At 35.4% G+C, this 17,993-nt stretch overlaps 1 protein-coding gene across 2 annotated transcripts in view; it reads left to right on the forward strand.

Annotated features, from left to right (window-relative positions):
* The first annotated feature begins 7,656 nt into the window (after window positions 1–7,656).
* The window catches only part of Sema3a (semaphorin 3A), a 415,318-nt gene continuing 404,981 nt past the window's right edge, over window positions 7,657–17,993 (forward strand). For both annotated transcript variants that reach the window (XM_090332888.1, XM_090332889.1), the window contains exon 1: window positions 7,657–7,747. The gene's annotated coding sequence lies outside the window, so the exon portion shown is untranslated. The remainder of the gene's footprint in view (window positions 7,748–17,993) is intronic.

Raw genomic sequence — 17,993 nt, forward strand, 5'->3', positions numbered from 1 at the left:
CCCATTCTGTAGGCTTCCTGATTAGTTTACTAGCTATGTCCTTTGCCATACAAAAGCTCTGCAGTTTAATGCAGTCCCACTTATCCAGCCTTTCTCTGATTTGTTGTGATTCTTGGTCCTTATTAAGAAAGTTTCGACCTGTGCCAAGGAGGCCTAGTGTATCGTAGGAGCAGTTTTAAATTCACTTTAAGAAGTATGCATTACTTGTCATTTTTTCTTAACCATCTCCTTCACAGTTATTCTTCCTTGACTCCTTAGATGCATGTCTCCCAGTCCTAGTATACCTTCCTTCTGAGATGAGTTGGAGATTTAGGGAGAGTGATTAAAGCAAGAGACATAGAGAGTCCAGACTGCAAGTTGCTCATTGAGTGAAAGTGACAGTACTCCAAGTGCTCAACTCTGCTCCCACTGGCTTCTGTGGAGAACATTAGTCTTGTCTTCATCAACTCCTCTACACAGTTAATCACACTGTCATTTAGGCTGCATTCTGTTTTGGATAACTGCTGGCTGCTCCAGATTTTTACACTAGCCAAAACTTTCTGGTTTGCCTAGTCTAAGAAATATTTGCACTGAATTCAAATTTAATAGACTAATTTCACTTTCCATTAGGTATTTGCTTGACAGTGTATACTGTTATTTTTCCTATTTTTAATCAGTAAAATAGACCGATTTATAAACTATTCTTTGAAGTTGCCATTTAACAAAGCAATTTCTGAGTGTATTATACATGAATCCCTCAACTATCCACCCCTTCCGTTATTCTTCTTAATTTTGTTGGTATACAATGGGTTCCTGATTATATCCTCCCCTGCTTCTTCACTTGTCTACCCTTTTTCTGCTTGATCCTACTCCACCCCTCTTGAGTACCTGCTTTCTGGTGCTGAAATTCTTGTTGACTTTTAAGGAACTACATTATTCAAGTTTTGCTTTGAAGTCAACTTATCTTAACCAATACATTTGCATATACTTTCATACCACCCATCATGTGTGTGTGTGCTTTTTGTATTTTATTTATTTTTTTTTGTCAGTTATGGAGCTTGAACTCTGGACCTCTACACTGTTCTTGAGCTCTTCAGCTCAAGGCTAGCATTCTGCCATTTGATTCACATGCCACTTCCAGTTTTCTGGTGGTTAATTGGAGATAAGATTCTCACGGACTTTCATGCCTGGACTGGCTTTGAACTGCAAACCTCAGATCTCAGCCTTTGAGTAGCTAGAATTATAGGTGTGAGCCACCAGCACCCTGCTTCACCCAACCGATTTTCCTTGTAAGATTACAAGCTAAATTTACCTGCCAGGTAGAAGGGAAAACATACATTCATTTTTCTCTCTGAACCTAATTTACCTAATTTTAAGGTTCAATTTAAATATCTTTCTTCAGTCCATGAAATCTAGAGTAAGTGAGCATTTTGTCCGGTTCTGGGTTATATAAACTGATTTCTTTGTGTCATTGATTTGAAAACTTCTGGTATTGATATATTCTCATATCTAGTTCCATTCCTGTACGGGTGCTAAGCTTTTTGAACACAGAAGCCACAATCCCTGCTTCTTTGTGGGCAACATAGCCATGACAAAGTAGATGTTCAATGAATACCTCCTGACTGAAAGTTGACAGTCCTAGCCTATAAAAGCATATTGAAGGGTCTTTACCTTTGTTTTCTATCCTCCATTTGCTGTTTAATTGCCTATTAGCTGGAACTGATTGATAGACATAAAGACTTATTTTTTTTAGGAGAGTTGGCAGCTATGTAAATATAACACTTAACCTTAAGCACTCGGCCATTAACCTTAATCACTGTCCATTAACCTTAAAGCACCCCTGGTTTCTCCCCTTACAGTCCCCCAAAACAGATCTCATTCAATGCATTTTAGGAGGAAAAAGAACCCTAGATGGATGTTTTTTATTGTTCTGTGAGTGACCGTTAAAAAAGGTATTTTGAAAGAACATTTGACTCCATTTCTTATTTTAGGTATTAATTAATTTTCCAGGTATCTGAAAAGTAATAAGAAATTAAAATTTTTATTTTGAGAAGAATGGTGGTATAAATTTGATAAAGAAGTGATCAAACAATTCTTTTCTAAATTGCCTTTTTATACATGGTTTATAAGCTCAAGAGTTTCTTTCTAATTTCCCTAGAATCTTGCAATGCTAGGAAAAATAAAAAATGACTTTCTTTTAAATTTTGCTAAAATCATATTAATGTGAATAATCTACATCTCAAAATAACCCAGGTAGACCCTGGGTTAGGTTAAAGTAAAGTAGAGAAACTAAATGATTTTTTTTTCCTTAAATACTTGAAAAGGTATTTAAGAAAACTATTTTACTATACTATTTGTTTCTGTAAACAAATGCCACATTAATGAATACATCTAAATTTAGTATCATTTTTATATCATGGTTTTATTTACACACACACACACACAGGGTAGATAGTAAAAACACACTACGAAGTTGCAAAAAGCTTCATGTGTAATTGTATATGCGATTTTACTTTATGGTCCCAATCCTTGGAGTAAAATCTGTGAGTAGACTTCCCATTGCAATTCTGAACATAATAGATCTTAGAGTGAGATAAGAAAAAAAACATATAATATGCGGCCGGGAGTTTGGCCTAGTGGTAGAGTGCTTGCCTAGCATGCACAAAGTCTAGGTTTGATTCCTCAGCACCACATACATAGAAAAAAGCTGGAAATGGTGCTGAGGCTCAAGAGGTAGAGGGCTAAGCCTTGAGAAAGTTCAAGGACAGTGCTCAGGCTCTGAGCTCAAGCCCAGGACTGGCCAAAAACAAAACAAAACAAAACAAAAACAAAAACAAAAAAAAACAAAAAAATATATAATGTATATCTATTCACACACACACACACACACACACACACACACACACATATTCGGAAAAGCAACTTGATACTAATTGACTGATTATTTTTAGATTTACCAAAGTGCTCAGTTTTACTCCATGTCCCAGTGGGAACAGACGCTAGAAGGCAAAAGCAGCTGAGGGCATGCAAGGTTCTCTTTTATGACCAATTTCAACATATATTTTAACAAATGTGAAATCTCACTGAAAAAACAAGCCAGTGTAACACAATGACTTCAACTCTAGAAAGATGTTACTTCAAAGATGTTACCATTTGCCTAGCTGTTCACTTGGAATTTTATTATTCCTAACTGAGGAGGAGTGTTAATGAAGGTTACTTGATAACAAGGTCTGGGCAGAACTATCTTACTTCTCTAAGGTGAATCAAAGGCCCTTGTGTTTCCAGAATAAATCAATATATTAATAGCTTACAGAAACTGCTGTCCATATGTTTATTTTAATCCCTATATTTTTACTATTAGATGATTATTTAGCACATTGAGATTCCACTTGTAGGCACACAGGTCTTATTGCTATGTTAAATAAAATTTTCAGTTTCTACTTAGTACAATTTACACTGCTAAATTTACATATACATGGAAAAAAATGGCTAGATGTGTACACACATGAAAAAATTGTCTAGGTGTCTGTTACTCATTGGCATTGTATACACATAGGATAATGAAAAATTAAGACAAACTGAGGTCACATTCTGAGAAAGCAAAGGGAAATAAATTTCTGACAATCTTTGTAGGATTTTTTCTATAATATATGCATTTATGCATATAGTCAACATGGCTTGAAGAGCTCTGTCATGTTAATAATATTTAGGTCATTTTTGCTGTTGAGATGGATATGCACCTATTAAAGATGTATAGGAACAACTAGAAATAGTTTTTCTTTTCCATCAATAAAAGTATTAAAAGTTATCTATCTATCTATCTCTCTATCTACCATTTTATTTTGGAGTTGGAGTCTTGAAGACTTTTCTGCCCAGGATGATCCAGATCTCAGCTGCCTGAGTAGCTAGGATTATAGGTATGAGCCATTTGTACCCATCCCCAATATTTTTTACTCTATGTCTTATGAAAGTACTGTTTCAGAACATCTTGAAAGAACATTGTATAGAATTGCATGCATGTAAGAGAATATTACAAAATTTTTGATCACCCCCAAAAGTATTAAGAGTTACAACAACTTGAATACTGTAAAACTTGTCAAATTGTTACTTCCTATTTTTTCTTCAGATCTTGGCTATGAAAAAAAGAGCAATTGTAGTCATGTCTCTACAAGAATGCTAATGCAATTAAGAACAAAATAACTCACTGACAATTTGTAAGGATTTTTTGTCCAATGGCGGTCTCAGTTGCAGCTTAAAATCTGGATTAAATAAAATATGTAACATTGTCTAGCTCTACTTTTATTTTTCTTGTTTCACATTTAGTACTTATTTTATTTTTTGTACATGAGAAGTCTAATAGGTCTACATCTTATTTTTTAATATTAAAAAGAAACATGTTCAAAATAGAAATCATATATTACTTACATATTATTGTATATTTCATTGGAGTACTGGGGTTGTCTCAGGGTCTTGGGTCCTTTCTTCCCACCAAATAGATACCTATGACACAGGTAAAATTGTAGTAGAGACAAAATTTATTTGGAGGTAATATTGAGGAACCAGAGAAGATAGGGACAGCTCCTTACCTATTGGGAGGTTGGAGACTGACCCTAACCACCTTAAACTTCATGAGGTCTTATTCACCTCCTTCACAGGAGGACTGGGAGAAAGACAACAAGGGAAGAGAGGAGTATAGACTTTTTGTGCAAGAGAATGAGGCCAGGAAATCTGTAGCCTGAATTAAGTTCATCCTTCTGTGTTTTATAGCCCTTTTGTTTGAGTCTCAGAACTCTGTCCACATCCCAAAGGAAGGGCACTTGTCCCTCTTGTTCCTTCCAGAGTTATCCTTCCTTCAGAGCTTATCTATACCTCCCACTTCTCAGTGTCCCTAGGAAGAGGAGGAGTTATTATGCCCTCTTCCTTCTGGATATGCTTTATGCATTTTGGAATGCTGCCACTTAAGTACTAATTTAATAACACTAACCTCAAGATTTAGTTCTGTAATGCACTGCTTTGCAAACCCTAATGTGGTTTTTGATGACTTTGGGGTAATTAAGACAAAATGTATACATATATATATATATATATATATATTCTTTTTTTTTTTTTTTTTTTGGTGGGTCATGGGGCTTGAACTAGGCCTGGGCACTGTTCTTGAGCTCTTCAGCTCAAGGCTACTGCCCTATCCTTGAGCCAGGCCCAACTTCCCGTTTTCTAGAGATTAACTGGAGATAAAAGTCTCAGGTCCTTTTGTGCCTAGGCTGGCTTTGAACCTTGATCCTCAGATCTCAGCCTCCTCACACTTCTCAGCAAATATTCTTTTTTTTCTTTTTTATATATTTTTATTGTAATTAATAGAAGGATTACATTATATTCATCAGACAGAAGGTGCATTTGTTCACAAACATTGATACCCCTTCTCAAATTATTTGTCCCCATTTCCCTTCCCCTACTCCCACCACTCATCTTATTTTCCCCCTTCCCTATCATATTTCACCACAAATAAGCATACATACAATGTACCAGATAACAAGGTAAGATACTGTAACAATATGAGATAACCAAGGAACTACTTATTTCTCATCTCTTTTTTTCCCTCACTAAGCCTAGCCTTTCTAGCATTTCAATCTAGATTCATATGAGACCTGAATATAAAACCTCATAAGAGTAAACAAGTAGCCTATAGAATGAAGGCTAAAATCATTTAGATAACTGCTAGGGTTGAGAAATTTCATAGGAAAAAGTAGGGGAGGTGAGCTTTCTCAATGTGATCCAAATGTTTCATAATGAGAAAAGAAACAAGTATGACCTTTTATCAGGAGTTCTATGAGTAAACCCATATTTCCTTTGTTTATTATCTATCATTTAGCAAAGTATTGAGCACTAATTTTATGAAAATTTTAAGAAAATGGCATACTGCCACTTTTCAAATTAAACTATCAGGGTGCATATGATGTGAATATTCTTCATTCATAGCCTTCTCTGGAAATTCATTTTGATCTTATTTTATTCTTAGAAATTAGGTCAGAGGTGTCAAATGCAATCCAATGAAGTGTATCCCAACATCTGCTTTTCTCACTTGAGATTTATTTTTCAAATAGGAAGTAGAAAAGAATTTAAGGAAATGGTATCTGTTTCATAGGAGTCTTAAGCCTTTAAAACAGCAAGCCAACAAACTGCCACCACTCTAAAACCAATGACAAGAAACAGCATAGCTAGTCATCACGTCCACAAACCCTTACATGAAATAGACACATTTAAGCAGATATAGGAAACATACAACAACAGAAACAGATTCCCTTGCTTACAAATCATTAGATTAGCCTGAAAATTCACAGGAAAACAAAAAAGAAATGGAAAAGAGGGGGAAAAGGAAGGGAGGAATGAGAGAGAGAGAGAGAGAGAGAGAGAGAGAGAGAGAGAGAGAGAGAGAGAGAGAGAGAGAGAGAGAGAGAGAGAGAGAGAGAGAGAGAGAGAGAGGGGGAGGGGGGGAGGGGGAGGGAGGGAGAGAGAGAAAAGCACAACATAATTTTCACATGGGAGTGTAGGAGGGACTGTGCCTCCTCCCTTAGTCCCAGCACTCCAGAGATCCAACACTCCTGGGGAAAGGAAAGAAGGGGGAGTAGGAATTCTGGCGCCTCTAGCCCATCTGAGACCTTAGGTACAAAAATTATGTCACAGAGGATTCTTAGTGTTTTTTTTTTTCTCCCTTCTCTTTGCTTATGTGTGTAAGGATTTCTTTTCCTCTAGCTACAACTTCCCTGCATCTTTTAAAACCTTTAACATGTTGTGAAATCTGAGGCCTCCAAACAGAAGCACACTTCCTCCCGATGTGTACAATTATTCACCACTGTTTGTTTGTATCTGGTCTCCATTCTTGCTGTGGATGGGACTTGAGCTTTCCCAGGGTAGAAGCATGGATCATCACTTACCGTTGCCTTCTCTGGGGAACTGTGGAAAAACACTGGCTATTAATTAACGTTTTACGATATGCCTCACACTACATAAATGCCACACAGTAATAATTCAGTTTTGTTCTCTCCTTTGGGTTCTGGATACACTAGCTCTCAACCTCCTGAGGAGGGGAAAAGAGCCAACTCTCTTATTACACCTATCTAGAGAATAAAATGTCAAGTGTAAAAACTGCTTCCATAAGGAATGACTATACTCATTTCAAAAGGATTTGAATGTGTCTCTCTAAAGAAGAAAAGAGCAGCCCTTGACTGAGCTGTTGGAGGAGCTGCACCCCCCCAAACACTACACAATCAAGTAAGGAAACAGATCTGTGAGTCATCTGGGCTCTATCATCCTCTCACCATCTTGGGTTTACTCCCTTTGTTCCCTCCAGACTGTGGTCATCCTACAAGAAGATCCTGCCCTTGATGAAGCTTCTAATTGAAACTACAATTAACATATACAAGGTTTGAATCTTCCCATCCATCTGTCACTTCAAATATCAAGAAAAGAAATTTTCCTGTGAAGTTCAGGATTGTTTTCTTTACAAATACTCCTTTTACTTTCTTTAAGCATATCACTTTGCAATATTGTATCATGTGCAAAGAAATCAGAGAGAAAATGTCTTCTTTTTCCAAGGCCAGATGATAAGGAAAGTGAAAAACATGATTCTCACACTTTCCTCAGGGAGGACACAAAACCATTTTTGTGGCTCACTGAGCTGAGCTGAGTTGAGCTGAACTAAGCAGACTGAAATCTTTAATAAGATCTTCACCAATGGGGTCTAAGATTTCCAATTTTTCCTTCAACAAAGGTAGGAAAAGTAGAACTGTAACTTACTGTATAGTTAATATTTGCCTTTTGATTGTTACCATTTAAAATGTGACTTTTAGAACCAATATTTATCTTAGAAATATTCCATAGTTGGGGGTCACTTCATTAATTATCACTAAAAGTTCTCTGGTAATTTTCTCACAATTTGAATGATCAGATATTTGTGTCCATTTATTTCTACATCAGTTAAAATATTCATTAAGTTTGTCTTGAATATGTATTTTTGTTTCTTTAGTTAATTTTGTCCACATCTAAGTTATAAGATAGGAAGCAATAAAGTAGTTAAGCAGAAAGATTCAGTGTAAAATCTTCAGAGCATAAATGGGTATGATACTTAAAGTTGCACCAAGATTCATTCTTACTTGTTCTCTCACTCTCACATATACAAATATTCATACACAAAGATAGCTATTATATTAATGTATCTATTTGTTTATTTATTTTTATTTTTCATTGAACCCAAACTATAATGAGTAAAACATGAATGATACTCTGATGCATTAAATGAATTGTACATACTCACATCCAGATCTACCCAAAGAATCAACAGATCTGTTCATTTACCGACTCTAGTTTTGTTTGTTCCTTTTGGGTACCAGGATTGGGGTTTAAACTCAATGCCTCAGTGTTCTAAAGATCGTTTGCTCAAAGTTAGCACTCTGCCCTTTGAGCTGCAATTTTATTTCTAACTTAGGGGTGGTTAATAATACATAAAGATCTCACAGACTTCTGCCTGGGCCAGGTTCAAACCATGATCTTCAGAACTCACCCTCCTGAGTAGCTGCATCCACAGATATAAGCCATCAGCACCTAGCTACATACTCCAGTTTTGTAACATATACAATCCCCTTTTCGTGTTCACCATCCAACCCATGGTCACTCCAAAGTGAGAGCATTATTAGGTGTAGTTGTGAATCACACCATATGCCACACTGGATACATTGTATATGTTTATTCTAGAATGCTATTTAATTATATTTTCAATTTTTCTTTGCTGATTTGGTTTAGTGGATTTAGATATGTATGAATTCAGATGATGAAAGATAAAGATCAAAATCTCTCACAAATTGAGTTAACATTTTACATACTTCTCTGCAGCATGAATGTTCACTTTAACAAAATTTTGTATTTAGCTCAAAAATACTTGAAGTTATTTTGAACTCTGAAAACCATTGAACATCATATCCAAATTAAATTGGGACAGTGGTTTATCTGAATAAGGATGGCAAGCATGATAAGAAATAATAGCAAAATACAGGTTGACAAATGGAACCAACACTGATAGACTTGTGACAGATAAAAATGAAAGCACTGTGGGCTTTGGTTTTCTTCTTAAATAACTAACATGCATGACTGTCTATATCTTTATGATAACTCCTTCTTTTTTCAATCTATATTCCATGAAAACCCAATGCCTTTCTCAATGTGTTTCCATCAACTTGAGGTCCATGTCAGAGTGAAGAAGTGGTGTAAGATAGCTTAAGTTTTTCCTTATAGTTCTTCTCTAAGGTTGGGCTGCCTTAGTTCATGAATAGTTTCACTATTTTTGTGTTTTTTAATTATATGGATATATAATCACACATGTACATCCACACATGCCTTTTTCCTTTTATGACTACATATATTAATATTTTATTATACATTCAATACTCAATTTGAAGTTAAGTACTCCCCAGGGTAACTCACTACTGTTCATTGACTTAGTCTCTTAAAACTCTATTAAATTAAATTTAGTTAGTGATCATTGTCAGGTCAGCACAATTAATAATGATCATGGGCATTAACCTAAAATATTAAGGGAAAAATCTGCGTGTTAGGTGATTTGGTATTCCACTGATCATAATGTATTCTCTTTCAATTATAAAGAGAAAATTTTTACTGGAACATGGGATCTAAAAAAAGATTTCCCAAGTCAACCTTATGTATAAAAGCATGTTTCCCTAGAAACCAGGAAGAAAAAAAAGCATGCATAGAAATATGGATGGTTTAGACTTCTCTATTTGGCTGGGGACATTGGGAATTTTGTTTGCACTCTAGCAATTCCAGGTCCAGATTTCATAACGCTTTCATTCCCTTCTTCTCTCATGAGAATGTAAAGCCATTGGGATAGGTTGCTAGCACAATTCCTATTTTTATCCTTCAAAAGACAGGAATTATTGTCCTATAAAGCCATGCTTTGCTTTTTTAACAACAGTATAGATTTCAAGATTTCTTTTGATTCTTCTGGCAAAGGTTTGTCCAGTTGTGCCATGGAAAAAGGGGCTCTATTACACTTGCAAAATTCGACTAAAGATCTCGAACTGAACAAAGATATCTAAAGATCCTCCTTTGGGGATTTCCTAGCACCTTTTTAAGGCTTCAAGTGTGTCCTTTTCATAAGAGAAAATAAATAGGATGAGCCAGAAAATTTATTAGCCTTTTAAAGTGATATTGTGTCAAGCAGCCATGATTGCTAACAGGAAATACCATAAGGGAGAAAAAGCCATCCACGCAGAATAATATCAATTCTCCTGAAAGTATATTGATAAGCTTTAAAACTTCACAAACCAGGACAGAAAAGAAACAGCACAATAGAGAATGGGAAGCAGTCTACTCCTTGGAGGTTTCTGGCTTGAAAAAACTGTTTTTAGGCAATTAAAATACCATAATTGCAATTACAGTCTTTCTACATGGTTATTGGAAGTCTAATTAAACTAGACTCTCCTTCTTTTTGTGTCTCCTCTTTTCCTCTGTCTCCTTTTTTCTCTTTTCCTCTCCCCATTTGTTCTCCCTTTACTTTCAGTGTTCCTATCTATATTTCATGCAATCCAGTAGAGAATCATAATCTATTTTTCTCTCTGACCCAAATAATTTAATATGTGAAATCCAATTATGAAGGAAAGATGTCAAGTGCTGTCTATAAGGAGAAAGAATTACAATCTTAGTCAACCTAATGGGGGAGGGGTCTGAGATTGAGGTGAGCTTACTTTAATTCTATATTATTCTTTCCGTACCTTTTGCAAAGAAATAATGCTGAATAAGGAGAATAAAAGGGTTAATTGAGTCTCTCTTTTTCCTTCTCCTTTGTCTCTGCACACCTCGATCTCATGAAGGCCTGTAGTTTGCCCCTCTGCCCTGCCCCGCCACACAATGACTTATTTTCTGTTTGAACACACACACACACACACACACACACACACACACAGTTGGAAAAGAGTTATAAATTTGCATTATATGAACATTTCTGCATACTATGATTCTTAGCTCAATAGTACATGGCATAGTACATTATGACTTTTTAACATTAAAAACATTGGAAGCCTAATTCTTCAGTTCCTTGCTTTTTTCCTCTTATGTTATTCAATAAACTGAGGTAAAACCTACAAAACAATGCTGTCTATACTCTCTCAGAGTTGTATCTATTTGCTGTTGGTTTGTAAGAGTATCTCAGAATTGCTACTTTTTCTCTTGCAGAAAAGATCATATATGTCTCCAAAATTACTTTCTCATGTAGCTATATCTAATATTGAATGAAACATTATTATGATTTGAAGTATGTCTGATCTAATTAAGAAAAAAATATAAACAAGTTTTTTCCTTTTTTTTCTCTTTTTTTTGCTAGTCCTGGGCTTTAGCTCAGGGCCTGAGCACTGTCCTTGGACTTTCTCAAGGCTAGAGCTCTACCACTTGAGCCTCAGCACCACTTCCAGCTTTTTTTCTATGTATGTGGTACCGAGGAATTCAACCTGGGTCTTCGTGCAAGCACTCTACCACTAGGCCAAACTCCCGGCCCTATAAACAAGTTTTGATAAGGATACCGTATAGAAAGAAAGCAATTAATATTTAAGTTTGATCCTGAAAATTCTACCTTTGGAAATAAGAGAGAGTTTATAATTTTTTTCAAACAACGTATATTATTATCCCAGGCATTTTGCAATGTCTTTTTTATTCTCTCTCCTTAGCATCCATTGTCAGATTTTCTAAGTTTAAACTTAGTACTTGGTGCATATTGATTCACTCTGCCAGTTTTAAAACAGATGAAACTTTTTCTACATTGTATTTGTTCAATATATTCAATATGCTTGGTTGTATATAACAATCAAGTTTACAGAACTAATAATGTACAGATCTGCCATTTTTCTTATTTTAGATCATTTTTAAGTTTGTATTTTTCCAATGTTCACATTTTTTATAGCAGCACCTATAAACCTGACTGGAAAATAAAATGAATTACTGTGGTTATATGTACAAAACTTCTTGCCTTTCAGTAATAATAACAAATTTATCACTGAGACACCTCATTTTCATAAGTAATTGAACTGCTTTATGGAAGAAATCAATTCTAAATGGGAAGCCATAGATTTTGATCCAAGTTACACTTATATTTACTCAAAGAATGTGTATACTCTTTTTAAAGACACTTTCACATTGATCCCATTTAACACATGTGGACAAGGATTGAGGTTAACCAAAAATGTTTTAATGACCATCGGTTACCAAGTGAAAACAGAAAAATTCCCTCCCTATGTTTTGAGACCCAAAAGACAGACATAATGTAACACAACCTGTGCTTTATTATTTTGCATCAGATGCAAAGCTTTTTTCTAAACTTTAAATCCAACAGAAAGCAGCTGCTGGAAAAATATCATTACACTGTACCTTAAGCTAGAAAAACCAATTTAATGGTGACATTTTATTTTGTTCAGATGGCCTGCTCTTTTCTTCTGTTTAAAGCAGTAAAGCCCACAGAAACTGTATCTGGATGAAATCACTAGAAGGTGAAGGCCCATGACTGAAAACATTCTTTAAAGATTATGCAGAGTTATAGCCCAATGGGATAGCAGCACTAACAAGAGCAATGGTACCCCAAAGACAGGAAGTAATATTACCTCATTTAGCCATCATAGGCAACAGCATGCTTCCGCAAAGAGAGATTATTTTTCAAAAATGTCAAAACAAAGGACACAAGCATTACTTTTAAGTACATGCATATGCTTCTCTGTTGAGTCTATTTTCTAACTTTTACAAAAAATGATCACTCTGGTAGCCTGAGTAATTAAAATAATTTCCTTAAGGTTTACCATTTTATTCACTTTCCTAACATGAACAGGACAAATGAGAATAATTACATATGATATTATCACATATGAATATGATCATGAGTTGAACTTGAATAAGAAGCAAAAGTTGTCCCTAATAATGACCTGCTTCAAAAACAGAGCACTAAGTTATGGGTTTTTTTAAATACAGAAAATAAGAAATATTGTTGACATGAATCCAAAGCCCATAAATCTTTATTAGAAAAATCTTGGATGGTTTTATCTAGCACAAGCTTTCACTGAATATAACGCTAAGAAATCTCTCTCTCTCTCATCAATCTTATTTTAAAAGCATCCATCTCAACTGATAGGAGATATGTTTGTTCACCAATTCATTAGATATAGAGAGATTTTTTTTCTTTTGGAGGGACTTTTGATAGAGTTATAGACAAGGGAACAGTATTGACTTAGTTAATAAGAAACAGAGAAGGAGCAATCCAAGTTAACATTATTACTGAGAAATAATAAGTAAGATCCAAACAGAATTGCATCTAAGAAGTGCCTTTGTAATGACCTTAAGTGCAGTAAACTAAACACCTGCTGTGGATTGTAGTTATAACCTTACATAAATAAGACAGTCTTACCACTTCGGATGACTCCCAGGTGGTCCTGGCACAGGCTGGTCACATCTGCTAAATCTTAGGAAGAAGGGGGTGAGGCCTCTGCATGCTGGCATTGTGCCATGTGACCTTGCTCAAAGCTCTGCACAAATAAGGAATTCAAAAAATCTTCAAAGAGGTAACAGAGAGAGAGAGAGAGAGAGAGAGAGAGAGAGAGAGAGAGAGGGAGGGAGGGAGGGAGGGAGGGAGGGAGGGAGGGAGGGAGGGAGGGAGGGAGGGAGAGAGAGAGAGAGAGAGAGAGAGAGAGAGAGAGAGAGAGAGAGAGGGAGGGAGGGAGGGAGGGAGGGAGGGAGGGAGGGAGGGAGGGAGGGAGGGAGGGAGGGAGAGAATGAGATTGAAAGAGAGTTACAAGTTTTAGAAATCAGGTACTTTCACAAAGTAACTTTTCATCTCTGGCCTTAAATCTCTTTGATTCCTAAATAACTTTTGTGGACTAGATAATTTCAGTATTTACTTTCCCAGAGAATTCTAAGAAAACATATGATTTCTCCACTCAGACCTTACATAGAGTCTACTCTTTATTCATTTCAATAAATATTTTCTTAGGGTGTAGATGAATAAAACATAGTATATCTGCCTTGGTCTCATGATTTCATTAAGACAGAAATGGAAGCAGTATTAGAAAATACATTAAAATAGTATTTTATACTAGCATGTCAATTGGAAGTATTCCATGTAAGACCTCTTTGAGTAAAGTGGAAAAGCTCTCTGTAATAGCCATAAAGGAAAAGAAGGGTGAGGTTATTTCAGCGTACATGAAGGAAGGAGGTGAGGAAAGTTGCTGAATAAATAATTCTTACAAGAAGAATGATTTTTGGAACACACTAAAAATGTAAGTAGATCCAAGATTATCTGTTTCATTCAGTTCTGTGGGTCATGGCTTCAGAGTTCAGTATATGGCCTTAAATTCTACTTAGGAGCGTTGTACCTGAAGAAAATTTCTTTATTCCTCGAAACCTGAAACCTCATCTTGCACAACATATGAAACTGATTAGAATTCATTCTCACAGGTTGTATACCAAAAAAAATAGGTAATGCATTCTAATACTTCAACTAGATATGAAAGTCCAAAGCATCATAATATTCAAACTAATGAATGGATCATGCAAACATTTGAAGGGCATTTCTGAACATGGGTCTATTTGTGGGCTAACAGTGAAGACTGAGAAAAGATTATGAAGAGCCTTTTTCTAAAATGTAATTGCCACCGTGCAGGAATCTTCTCTCATAGGTTCAAAAAGATGCTACCTTTGTTACAGCAAATCTAGGAAGACTTGAAGGTAGGCCTTCCAGCTAAGGACTGCCTAATCCCTCACAAAGGAACCCCCTCAGATTGAATAGTCCATTTCCCCTTGTTCATGGTTCAAAGTACCATCTAGTCATCTACCCTAAAACTGACCTGGGAAGGCAGATGAGAGAAATATTCATATCAAATTCATGCTCAGTAGAGATTTGTATGCTAAGTTTGAAAGTAAGAGTGTTTTGTGACTTCAAAGATCATTAAAGAAAGATCTAAAAAGGTTCTAAAGAATTAATCAGCCTGATAGTTTTCTTCCATGAGGAAAATCATAGGCTCCAAAAATATTTTGGAGAGTTGCTGGGAACCTAGAATGAAGCTGCACCGTGCTCATGTCACAAAGTAACTTGTTCCACATTACTATTTCACACTAACATGCCAAAAGAATAATCAGCATATAATGATTAATTAATAATTGAGTTACTGGCAGCTATGCCAAGCTCTGAAGTGTGTTCCAGATAAATTAGGAATAATACAGAGAGAACAATTACTTCATGGAGCAAAAGTTGTCTTTGAAAAGAGATTTGCATAAATGCAAGGAGGAAGGTAGAATTAGTGGGAGGAAGTCATTGAAAAGGTATTTAACATCCTCCAAAAAATGCTGTTGCGTGAAGTGAAGATAGTAGTCAGAGTGGGTGTATAGATTTGGTATATATTTAGGAGGTGATATTTAGGAGGACATAATATTTTGAAATGAGGACAATGAAGAATATTGGTGACTTATTTTTTATGGCTTAGGTAATAAAAAGTAAAAAAAAATCAAATAGTTTATATGTGTTGAGTTTAAGACTTATAATGAAATTCCAGTTATCATACACATTTTGGAAATAATTATTCATGAAAACTAAGCTATGTTAGGAACAAAACTACTGATTATTTTTTATTGCTAGTCCTGGGTTTGAGCTCAAGGCCTAAGTACTGTCCTTGGGCCTTCTCAAGGCTAGAGCTATACCACTTGAGCCTCAGCACCACTTCTGAGTTTTTTTGTTTGTTTGTTTGTTTGTTTTTTCACGTATGTGGTTCTGAGGAATTGAACCCAGGCCTTCATGCATGCTAGGCAAGCATTCTACCACTAGGCCAAACTCCCAACTGAATATTTTCTTTTTGATAGGGACATGCATGAAAATAGCCAACATACTATTCATAAATGAAAGTCAGTGGTTAATGTTTATATCTAGAAAGATATATATATATAGAATATATGTAAAGGTATATTTATAAATATCTATTACATATGACTATATAACACTGTGAATGTGTTATATATATGTTATATATATATATATATGTTATATGTGTGTGTGTTTGTCCTTATCTTTTACCTCAATTTAGTCTATCATGAGTTTGGCATACAAATGAGAAAAGTGAAGTTTTGGAGTTCTGACGCAATGCTCACCTATACATTAAGTCTTTACTGTATACTCCATAATGCCTATGCAGCAACTAGGATTCCTAACTAGGAACAGTTTGATCATTGTTGATGTTATATAAATTTCCCCTATGTAATCTGCAAGTAAACAATTACAGGAAAAATTTAGTTATTAATCTAAGTTTGCACACAAATTTAGACGCATACATACATAACTGTAGGATTCCGTGCTAGAGATGATGTCTTATCCTTGAGCCGCTCTATCTCTGAATATTCATCCTCCTCACAAAGCTCAGGCTCCTATTTTTGGCTTTAAAGAGAATGCCTCTCTAGTCCTGAGGTATGAAAAGGGATGTTTCTACTTCAATCTTTCCATTTTCTTTGTTAGTAGAAATATATATACTTGGCTAAATACTAAAAGACATAGATGATATCATGAGAAGTTTTAAATATCTCTTTCCACTGAGCAAATGGCCTCATTCAATGATGGAAGGTTTCACTTTTTTTGTACTATCTGTTCTCTCTGTGGCTAATTGCATGCATCAACTGCAACTCCTTTCTTTCCTTTTGTTGTTTCTTTTTCTTATTGGCGGGTTTGAATCCATGTCCTCCAACTCATTGGGATTTCTTGCTTTGAGCTGGAGCTCCAGCACTTGAAATAAGCAAGAGAAATAAGCATTCCTCCTGCTTCCAGCCTGCATAATGCTCTTTAAAAGCAAACAAAAAAAAATCCTATTTGTACTCCGCTTGGAACTTTGTCATTCTTCCCAAGGACAATTAGTTAAAAAGATACATTTCTACTGTAATTTTTAAGGTTCTAAAGGTTGTTTTCCCTTTGCTTCTTTGATATCACTCTGTATCATTTTGTATCATTCTGTGGGTCACTTATTAACTGCCATTGTTCTTTTTTGTAACATTTAAAAAATACTATATATTAATTGTACAAAAAAGCATATTTCATTGTCTTGCCTGGAACTTATGACTACAAGTTAATTGGCTAAACTATACATCTTTATTCATCTGTGCTGAGGACTTACTATGTATCAGATATTGACCTATAGAAAATATTAGTTTGCAATTATATTGTTATAGGTCATTAATACAGATGCTGAGAATGTTTGCTTTGTTTTGAGATAAGGGCTTACTCTGTAGCCTAGGCTAACCTTGAACTCATCATTCTCCTCTCCTGAGTGTTGAGATTACTTATGAGTATAATTTCATCCACAGTGGGAAGGTGAAACTTAAAGATGAAGGTTCAATGGAATAAACATGTTCAAGTTTAACCTTCAAACAAATGGAAAGGGCTAAATATAAGGAAGCCACTGCTAATTTTTCAACTACTCTGGACTTTGATATAGAATGCTCAGGAAAAGATGGAGTTAATAAATGAAACACATTGGAACTGCAACCCTAAGCATGTTGGTGACTATCAACAGTAGACACATGAACAGATAGGAGTATACTCAAGAACAATGTATTATGATGGAGGAAATGTCTATTTAGTACAGAGATCTTTTTAAAGTATCAGTCAACTAGCTCAAGTACCTAAGTACAGAGGCACTTTTGTCTTAGGAAAAGATGATTACAAAATGCAAGCATGTATACATGCATGCACGCATGTGCACTCCTGCACACACATGCACACATGTCTGTCTTGCTCTAATGTCATTTTTGCAAAACCCATACTTTCATTTGCAATTCAGGGTTAACCTGATCATTGTCTTAAAAAATGAACTATTTTACTACAGTAGATTAGGCATCTACACATTTGTAACCATCTGCTTCTTGATTATGATTCATTAACTGAAAATGAAGGTCTGAAGAACATAACTAATTAAGAATGCTAGATTGTAAAGAACCAT

The sequence above is a fragment of the Megascapheus bottae genome, chromosome 5, assembly GCF_031878675.1.
Source record: "Megascapheus bottae isolate mThoBot1 chromosome 5, mThoBot2.hap1, whole genome shotgun sequence".
Taxonomy (NCBI): Eukaryota; Metazoa; Chordata; class Mammalia; order Rodentia; family Geomyidae; genus Megascapheus; species Megascapheus bottae.